This window comes from Falco rusticolus, chromosome 1 (genome assembly GCF_015220075.1).
Source record: "Falco rusticolus isolate bFalRus1 chromosome 1, bFalRus1.pri, whole genome shotgun sequence".
NCBI classification, from domain to species: domain Eukaryota; kingdom Metazoa; phylum Chordata; class Aves; order Falconiformes; family Falconidae; genus Falco; species Falco rusticolus.
In genome coordinates, this window is record NC_051187.1 from 126,139,732 (window position 1) to 126,149,141 (window position 9,410).

Below are 9,410 nucleotides of genomic sequence, written 5' to 3' on the forward strand. Positions count from 1 at the left end.
TAAAATGCATGGTTCAAGTTCAGTGCTACAGAAGTCGATAATTACAAAAAACTTAAAAAATAATCAATGTTTATCTTCTATTTGTATTTGATATGAAAGTTGAGTTACTTCTGGACACTCCAGTACAGGTATCTTCTTATTATGAGTACGCCACTACCCTGCTCTCTACAAAAACATGACTTTAAAAGACTCTGAAAGGATATGCCGAAAAATATAGTGGCCTCGATCTCTACACACTAAAAGATATTCCCAAATATAACATACATGTATAGTTTACCTTGAAAACAAAGGATAAAATCAGTAACATTAAGTAGGATTCAAAATTAAGAATTGCTTTCAATTAATAGACTGTATTTACACCTCAGAAATTGGTATTTTAGTAAGCTTGTCTCTAGATTCACTATACCCATTTCCGTAATGAAACTAATTCTCTGTCAATCCACATAGACATTATTTCATAGTACATCCCATCATAGCTCTAGAAATTATCTACTGAATTACTATATGCTAAAGATTAACATGCTAGAACTTCCCATTTTCTCTTCTAACACATTTTGAAGCCACAAAACTCATTATAGGAGTTAACGTTGTTATAACTTAAACATAGAACAAAAAAACCCCAAGAACAAAATACTTTAAAAAAATCCTTAAATTACAAGAGTATAAAATTTCATTAATTTCATAATTTATATAACATTTTGTAAACTCGTTACATTAAACAGCTACAGTGAAGAACTCAGTTAAAAAGCTTCAGGTTTTATTTATTAATTAGTGCTTTAAGAACCTTTATATTGAGAATATGAAGCATGTAATGAACCCAAATACCCTGAAATAAACATGAAAACACAATCTTTACAGTAAGGCTGTGCAATAAGCAATCACATGACAATGACACAGGAAACCTGTATCTCTGTGTTCCTATGTCACTTGAGGTCAGTTAAGAATCAGATTTCCTCTACTCTTTCCAAGCTGTTCAGGGCACAAAGACAAGCAGGGCTTTAAATGGTTGCCCTTTTTATTTTTCCCCTCATTTGTCCCTTCCCAACAAGCTGTATGGATTTATCAGGACAATATGACATACAGGATAGCCAGGCCACCCTCACAGTGATTACAATAAGCTGTTAGTAACAGATGTGCAACACCATCATCATCACCAGATCTGGACCAGGATGAGACTTTAGAACAACCTTCTCACAAGAATACAAGGATAAAAACATAGCTACTTTTAAGATTGAGCTTTATCAGTTTATGGAGGAGATTAGGCTCTAGCTGCCAACAATAGCAGTGGATTGGACTTGATCACGTATCTTCCTAAGGACGTTCTGTAACTGGATCTTGAAAAAAGATTCAATGAAATTTCATAGCCTTTTTTTCTAAGAAAATAAATCAAAATCTTTTAAGAAAACATATAAATGAGTATGTTTATATACACAGTATCACTGTTACTATGGCTTACCAGATGCTTCCGTTTAAGTTCCATGAAGAATACAAATAATGTTTTAAAAAAGGGAAAGTTAAATATCTCTGATTTTCAAATTCCTTGGTTAAAAAAGACAAAAAGGGCACACAGCATATATGGAGAAAAATTATAATCTTATTCATAAAGCTATGTCTATACTGAAATGCTTGTCTCGGTTTCATAATTACTACATATAAAATTTGAATGTACTGAAAGCTGAAAAGTGCCCCAGTGTTATGATTTAACCCAGCAGGTAGCTAAACACCACACAGCTGCTAACTGATAGTTCAGTCTGCCAACAAACAGTTAATATTGCAAGAAAGATGTTACATACGTTATTTGTGTCATGCTCACAGGATTTATCTATGTCTAGCCAAGTCATTCCATTCTAACATGTTCTTCAAAAACATGTTATATTATAATAAATTTAGATTATGATAGCGCAAATCCCTGTCTGGGATGATAATGAACACAATTGAAAGGAAATATTTAAATAATAATCACTTTTTAAACTACATTCTGCTGATTTGGACATTAACATAATAATACTTGTTATTTAATTTACATTTAAGTACATTTCTATGACAGATATAAGAAATAACAAAACCACTTCCTCAGTATATTTAACTCAACATACCAAGAATTTCTTTAGCAGAAAAAAAATTCAGCATCTGAAGCACAAACAAGCCCACAGAGAATGTAACTTGAAAGTAGGGGGGAAAAAAAACTAAAGAAAAAAGGAGAAAATTCTCTCTAGCTGTGAAGCTCAAAGTAGTATTTAAAATCCCTCGTATCTGGTCATGTCCCTATGCTATTCATCACATGTATGTACTTGTTAACAGATTTGATGAGCTGATAGGCTGGATAGCCAGTGTGGATGACATCCAGCTGTATATCGTCTTGTACAAACCGTATCCTGTCACACATCTGCTAATAATAATTTTCCAAATTTGCAAAACTAGCTAAAGCTGGACATAGGTAAGACAGAGCTGACTTTATTAGAAAAACAGATCTACTATTGAAAGTTTGCCTCCAAGTTAATGTTATAAAACATGGAGATTTTCTGCCCTAAGGATTTTTACAGAGCAGTCAATTTAACAGTTTTGCTTAGACACTTCAGGGGCCCCTTGTGCTCCAATAACCACAGAAGCATAAAGAACCATGAAAAAACAAACACCACAATCACCTCCAAAAAAAAGAAACTTCTTTAACTGCAACAAGATCGCACTCCAATCTCTGGAAACCTGAATGGAATAGAACTAAATGTCTGTTCATAGCCAGCAGGTTAAGCCAGCAGGTTAAATATAAAAAACATGCTGCAGATTAGTAACAAATTATTACAGAGGTCTTCTCAACACTAACCTCACACTCCAAAGTGGAAGTGTTCTTAATTTTTATTTCCTGGTATCTTAACTTAGGTATGGAATTGATCTCTGGGATCTGACATACTCACTTTCATTCCATCATTACAGTCTCCCACTGCAGGTATTTTCAAACAATAGGTAACAACTAGAAGGGGAAGTTAAAAGAATTAAAATACTAGCATTAATTAGTGCTCTTCGGCCTTGATTTACCTACACTGTGTTCGTGTGAGTCGAGTCTAGCATAAACAACCGCAAATGATTCTTTAACAAGATTGAAAGAAAGAATACAGAAGGTCAAAACCAAAGAGATTAGGGTTTAGACTATCAATAAACTAGGCAATTTATGTCTCATTAAAAGGCTACTGAATAAAAGGCAAAACCAGGTTGTCTAATGGCACAAGTAAATACCAACAATTACATCCAAGACAGAAACAAAACAGACCTTAAAACATACAAGTCGAAGGGATGGGGTAAACTCTATCCCCCCAAAAACCCCTGCAAGTACGTACAGATGATTGGTTTCAAGAGACCATGAAATCAAGTACAAACTATACAACTACAGTACAACAGACAGAAGAGACAGTCAAAGAGAGAGGGAAAAAAACCATACAAAAATTGGATGTGATAAACCATTGGAGAAGTATAAGGCATTAATGGGATGTGGCCATGAAAAGATGTACAGTGAACTGTTAGGAAAGTTACTTTCAACACAGAAGGAAGCCTCACACCATTAAACTAGGTAATGATACACTACATTTGGTTAGCATATTCAGGAGAGATGGATTTAAACATTTTAAATACAGCATTTGAAAAAAATGATGGGAAAAAGTAATTACCAGAGATACGGAAGTGTTATTTAAGTCAAGATACCACACAGACTAAGCAGCTGGGTTCAAACTGGCCACAAAAGCTGGAAAGTAGATAAAAGGTTCCCGTACCTGAACTGAACTTCTAGCCAGTAGAAGCATTAAGCAAAAAAACTTCATTAAGTAGGGAAAAGGCAGTAATAACTTCACCTGCATGAGACACAATATACAGCCCAAGAAAAAAAGATTACAATAGTTTTCCATTTCAACAACTGGCCACTGACTAGAAAGATTCATCACTGATGAAGATTTTAGAAATGACTAATTATCAACTTGTCTGCTTACACACACCTTCCCATATAAAACTGAACAAAGTAGGTCAAGCGAAAAATCTAAGCAGGAGCTTTAGCAGAGGTAACAGTGCAATTAAGGTCATCGCCATAAATGAAAACACCACCAAATGACAGAAAGAACTGGAAGAGACGAGTTCCCACACTTGAGACTGTCCTGAGAGCTAGCATATGATATTGTTAACAACTATTAAAAAAAAAAAAAAAAAAAGGCAAAACTGTACAAGCCTTTACTGCTAATCTATTAAATCCCACACACTGCAGCAATTCTCTAACCGGTGCTAGAATAGGATAAGGAATAAATACCCGCAGTGGCTTCAGCCAGGGTGTACCGATTATAGGACTTAAATGGGGAAAAGCCGCCATCTTTCTCCAGTGCCCAGAGCACAGCTCAGCTGCTACCATAAATAACTGCTAGCCTGTACCACACTATGTCACTGAACTGCCTATACCCCTATACTGGTGAATTCGCAGTTCTCGTAGCCAGTTGCTGTAATTGAAATGTTATATTGATATTTGCTTCTCTTCTTGTACTGCATACTTTTGCTTTATATAGCAAAATATGTCACATGATATCTTCACCAGGATTTGCTGGAAGAACTCTTATTGTCCACATCAGCTGACTGCCAGATTGCAGGAAGACGAACTATCGCTTTCCCTAGGTTACCTCCTATTACCACTGATAGAAATAAAATACTGTCTAATGGTCCATTTAACTCAGTGGGCCAAACTCAGCGAGTACTTTCTTATGTCGTTCTTGCTATGAGGAAAAATTCCACATAGCAAATGGCCAAATGGCAAGTTTATCATTGTGTTATGGGTCCTTTGAATAGCCAGAGATACACAATGAGTCCAAGACCTGGTGTAATAGAACACACAGAATGACACTTCCGTTTAAAGAGAGATGGAAGAAGACAGCAGATATCTCATCGGGGGAATAATTAGTAAGTTACTAGAAAAATCAGTAAGTAAAACAATGCTTCCAAGACATTTTATATTTTTTGCATTATCTGTATTACTCCATACACACTCCGTACTACCTTTGCAGTTTCTTTAGATCACCACGCCTCCATATGGGTTACAACAATTAACCAGAGATGACTACAGTCTTAATTGAACCTTTTGAACAGCTCTGATACACAAAACATAAATAACGATAACACAAAGTTAGCTTCACCGATTTGCTCAATGCACTTGCTCTGTAACAGAAACCTCAAAACAGATCAGTAACCTATACAGTTGTGTCTTTAATCAGGAAAGAAACTGCACAACCTAAATTAATTTCCCCTGGTTACAGGCTACAGAAAAATTATGAAGTGCAAAGGTTAGCAATTTGAACTTACTTTACAACAATGGAAAATATGCCGTACTATGAATAACTTAAGCAAAATAAGATTTTGCTAAAGTTTCAAGAACACCTGATTGTTTACTCTATGTGTTTATTATCAGAATTCTCTGTCCTAAATGCTCTTATGAATAGCAGGAAACAAATTTTTTCAGTGAAGGATAAACCCAGAAAGCTCTACATGCCTAACACAGAAGGGACTGAAACTCTACTATTAGTTAGAAAGAGACGCAATGGACCTCCTAGCGCACGGTGATTTTGAAAGACTGAGTACACAGGATTCACAAAGACAGTCTTGAAACAACCAGTTTTGGGGCTTGAAAAGGAAATTTCCAAGTATTTACGTTCTATATCAAGCAGTGGTCAAGCCAATTATTAGGAACAGTATAGTCTTTATTTATTTTAAAATCCAGGGTTATGATTTGTACTACAGCATTCCGAGCAATTAAAGATCTCAGTCAGACTTTTGAGTTCATGCCTGCATTTGCAAGCCTTTCAAAACAGTTTCTCAAATTGTTGCATGACTGTATTTCTATGTAAAACAACATCTCTTAAGACATCACAAGAATTTATTTAGCAGAAGAAACTTTAAATACTTATTTATTTACAGAGCCTGCTGTCTTAAATTTGTTCTCCAAGACTTTGTTTGCTTAACCTGTAGTTTGCTTTTGTACTTGAATATTTTTTTAAAATCTGTAAGCTTGTTTTTGCTCCCCCTCCAGCACTTGTCCCAGCTGGGAAAAGCCTGTGAAGTATGAGCGAGCCCGAAGCCTTCCCTTCCCTCTGCGGAGGGCAGCGTCTTCCACCGGTCTGCTGCTCCTACAGACCGCTGCCTCCGCATTTCCTGGGTTTTAAATCCACGTTTCCACACAAGCTGGTTCGCACAGCGATGCGCACACTAGAGAAGTCCCCAAACCGGTGTCAAACCCCAGCAACACCGTCAGCCCGGCCCTGGATACTGCAGACAACGGCCCGAGGCCCCGAAGGCTGCCCGGGCCCCCCCCGGCCGCAGGCAGGCGCAGGGCGGCGCGGCCCGGCCAAGCCCCACCGAACCGCCGCCCGCGGGACAACCGGGCCCTCACCCAGCTTAACCGCCCGAGCCGGGCCGCCAAACGCCGTACCCACGCCGCCGTGCCCACACCGCCCGCCCGGCCCGGCTGCCGCGCTCGGGGCCCGCTCCGCGGCGGCAGCCGCCAGCCCTCACCTGTCCACCCGCAGCGCCGACAGCGCGCCGCCGCCGCGCAGGAGAAACACCGACCCCGTCCCCCGGGCAACCGGCCGGCCCGCCCCGCCCCCGGGGGAGGTGCCGGCGGGCGGAAGCCGGGCGGCGCGCGGGCCCTGCCCCGGAGCCGGCGGGCGCGCGCGGAGTGCCGCAGCCCCCTGGCGGAGGGCCGCGCGGCGGCCGTTAACGGCAGCGCCGCCGTGGCCTGGGAGGCGCTGAGGGGGCGAGCCCCGGCCCCGGCTCCGCTCCTTCGCGCGGGTGTCCCCGGGGCGGTAGCTGGGAGAGGGCAGGCTGTCCGCAGTGCCGCCGAGGCGATCGGAAGCCAGCCTCGGGGGGAGGGGCGCTCCGAGGGTCTCCGGGCAGCGCTGACCCCGTGGCGACACCGTCGTCAAGCTCAGCATTGTAAGATGACACGAATCTCGAGCCATTTGGCTATAGCTGTGCCTCGTTCGCAGAGACCGTTGCTCCGTGCTGAGGGACGGCAAAGAGCTGCCGACGACCCCGTTACAGACCGAGTAATCCCACCGAACAGGAGTAACAAACGCATTCCGCGGGATCCGACCCCACCAGCCTGCGGCCATCAGGTACAGAGGTGGACTTTTAATCCACAGACATTTACTGGCCAACATCTGCTTGTTCTTCTTTTCTGCTACTGCCCTCCTTTAGTTGCTGCACAGAACTTGTCTACCAAATACCTTTTTCCTTTAATATTGTTCAGGCAGAAAAATTTGCCGATTAACTCACTACATCACCATTACCGTGTCAGTGTAATAGTGGGGAGGTAGCCCATGAATTGCAGAACTACAAAAATAGGTCTTGATTTCTTTCATTAGAGCTAACTTAGTCATGATTTCTTTCATTAAGGCCAACTCCTCTGTAGCTGCTACCTATGCATGTTCAAATAAGAAAAAATGTCTTCCTACTCTGTTCTCTGGACAAATAGAATCTATTGCTTGAGGAGACCAGTCCTGCTGTGAAATTCCTGACCTTGCCAACAGATTCTTCTGTAGCAGAAGGAACTGAAGAGGTGGATAGGGTATCACTTTATATATGATTTACTGGGCGGAGTATACAGCTCCAACACACATCACCTGCAAGTGAAAACTTTTGCTGAATTTGCTTCCTTCCTTAGAAACTTGTGCTAAGTTTTAACCTGTATGATCTTGAAGACTGTAACAATCATACTTGTTCATACCCAAAGCCCCAAGCACTATATTCCGTATCCAACAATAGTCAGTACAAGAAGCAGATGAAGAGATTAAGGAACAAAGCCATACAGCCTTGCCCTCTTTACATTACCCCTTTTGAGAATCATGAATTAGGGATTTGGTCATACAAAAGGTCCCACAAGCACTGTATTCCACCTCCAACAAGCTTCTAGTGGAAGTAGGTGCAAAGGATATAAGGAAAAGTATTCTTTCCCTCTTGATGTTACATCTTTTGGCAATTACAAACTATGAGATTCTTAATTCTATATTCAGATCATGGATATGTACCCCTGGCATTTATCTATCCCCCTGAAGTTTTGGTCTCCAAAACATCCTACCACACTGAATTCTATTTTTGAAGTCCTGCAGAAAAGCATCTGCACGTGTTACTTTTAAAATATCCATGTGGTAATCCATGTGTTCCCTTTTAATGATGGCTAGCAAATAATTTTCTATTCAATTTCTGTGTGTCATTCATGCTTTCATAGATCTTTTCAGCCATCCCTTTCACTGGCTGAAGAGATCTAGCCTATTTTGACTCTTAGATAAAACCTAATCTATGAATTGAGATGGCCATCCTTGTTTCCTTTGTCTTTATCTTTTCTAGTTCTACTTCATTATTTTGAGATAGGCAGTTCCAGTCACCCTAAAGATTATTCCTGGAAAAGAGATGGTCTGTTGGTCATAGGACAGGTTCATAGGATCATAAATAGTATGATGAAATAATTTGTTTTCAACTGTATGTTTCCACACCATCTCTAAGAAGGTGTAAGTTCTCATTTGAGTCTTTTCCCCTGATTAAGGCACTTAAAGAGCCAAACTCACACTACAAGTTTTGATTTAGAGGGTTCGCTAAAGCAGCATGTATATCCAAGCCTCTTTCTTCATGAACGTTGTAAGAATTGAGTATTTCTGAGGCCTCTCTCAAATATGGTTGGAATTAGCCTGTGGATTCTGAAGTTATTGGGTCACAAAAGAGAACAAATAGGTGAATACAGACATGCATAGATACTGTGACACTAGACTAGCAATGTGGTGTGCAATCTTGTTAGTATTTTATACCAGGGGTTGTATTTTACACTGGACAGGTGTAGTGGGTTAACCCTGGTGGTGATTTATTTTGGAAATCCACATGGTATACTTATGTGCAATCCATGTACAGATGCTCATTTTTTAAAAATGCTGTTTTATCAGAAAGGCCTATGTCCCTGTATTTTAGGCTTGGACTTTAGGGCAGAGTACAGCCCAGGTACCTCTTGAACCTGACTGGTCTGAGGAATGTTTTTCTGGTCTGGATTTTTTTTTGTACAGACTTAAAGAATTAGAAAAAAAGTCAAGAAAGTGGGTGTTCAGATCACAAGATATACACCTTGTAAGTTGCCTGCAAGACAAATTAAATTGTACTAATTGCAACAGCTGAGAAAGTCTGATGGCACATAATTTCTACCCTTATACACACCAACAGCTGTCTTAGTTTTTCTAAGGAGAAATGTTAAAAGGGCATTTTTATAAACAACATTGCAGTTACCTTTCATATCACCTACGATTCACCCAAACCCGAGGCACAGCTGTGATCTCCATCTACTGTCAATTCTCTCTCAATCAACACACACACCCACATAAGATTTATTGTCTGCAATAATTATACTTACTTTA

The 9,410-nt window shown here is 40.2% G+C and overlaps 1 protein-coding gene across 1 annotated transcript in view; it reads right to left on the minus strand.

Moving 5' to 3' along the window:
- WDR17 (WD repeat domain 17) overlaps positions 1–6,620 on the minus strand; it is a 62,842-nt gene extending 56,222 nt beyond the window's left edge. Inside the window, exon 1 of the mRNA XM_037399477.1 lies at positions 6,529–6,620. The gene's annotated coding sequence lies outside the window, so the exon portion shown is untranslated. The remainder of the gene's footprint in view (positions 1–6,528) is intronic.
- Positions 6,621–9,410: the final 2,790 nt, after the last annotated feature.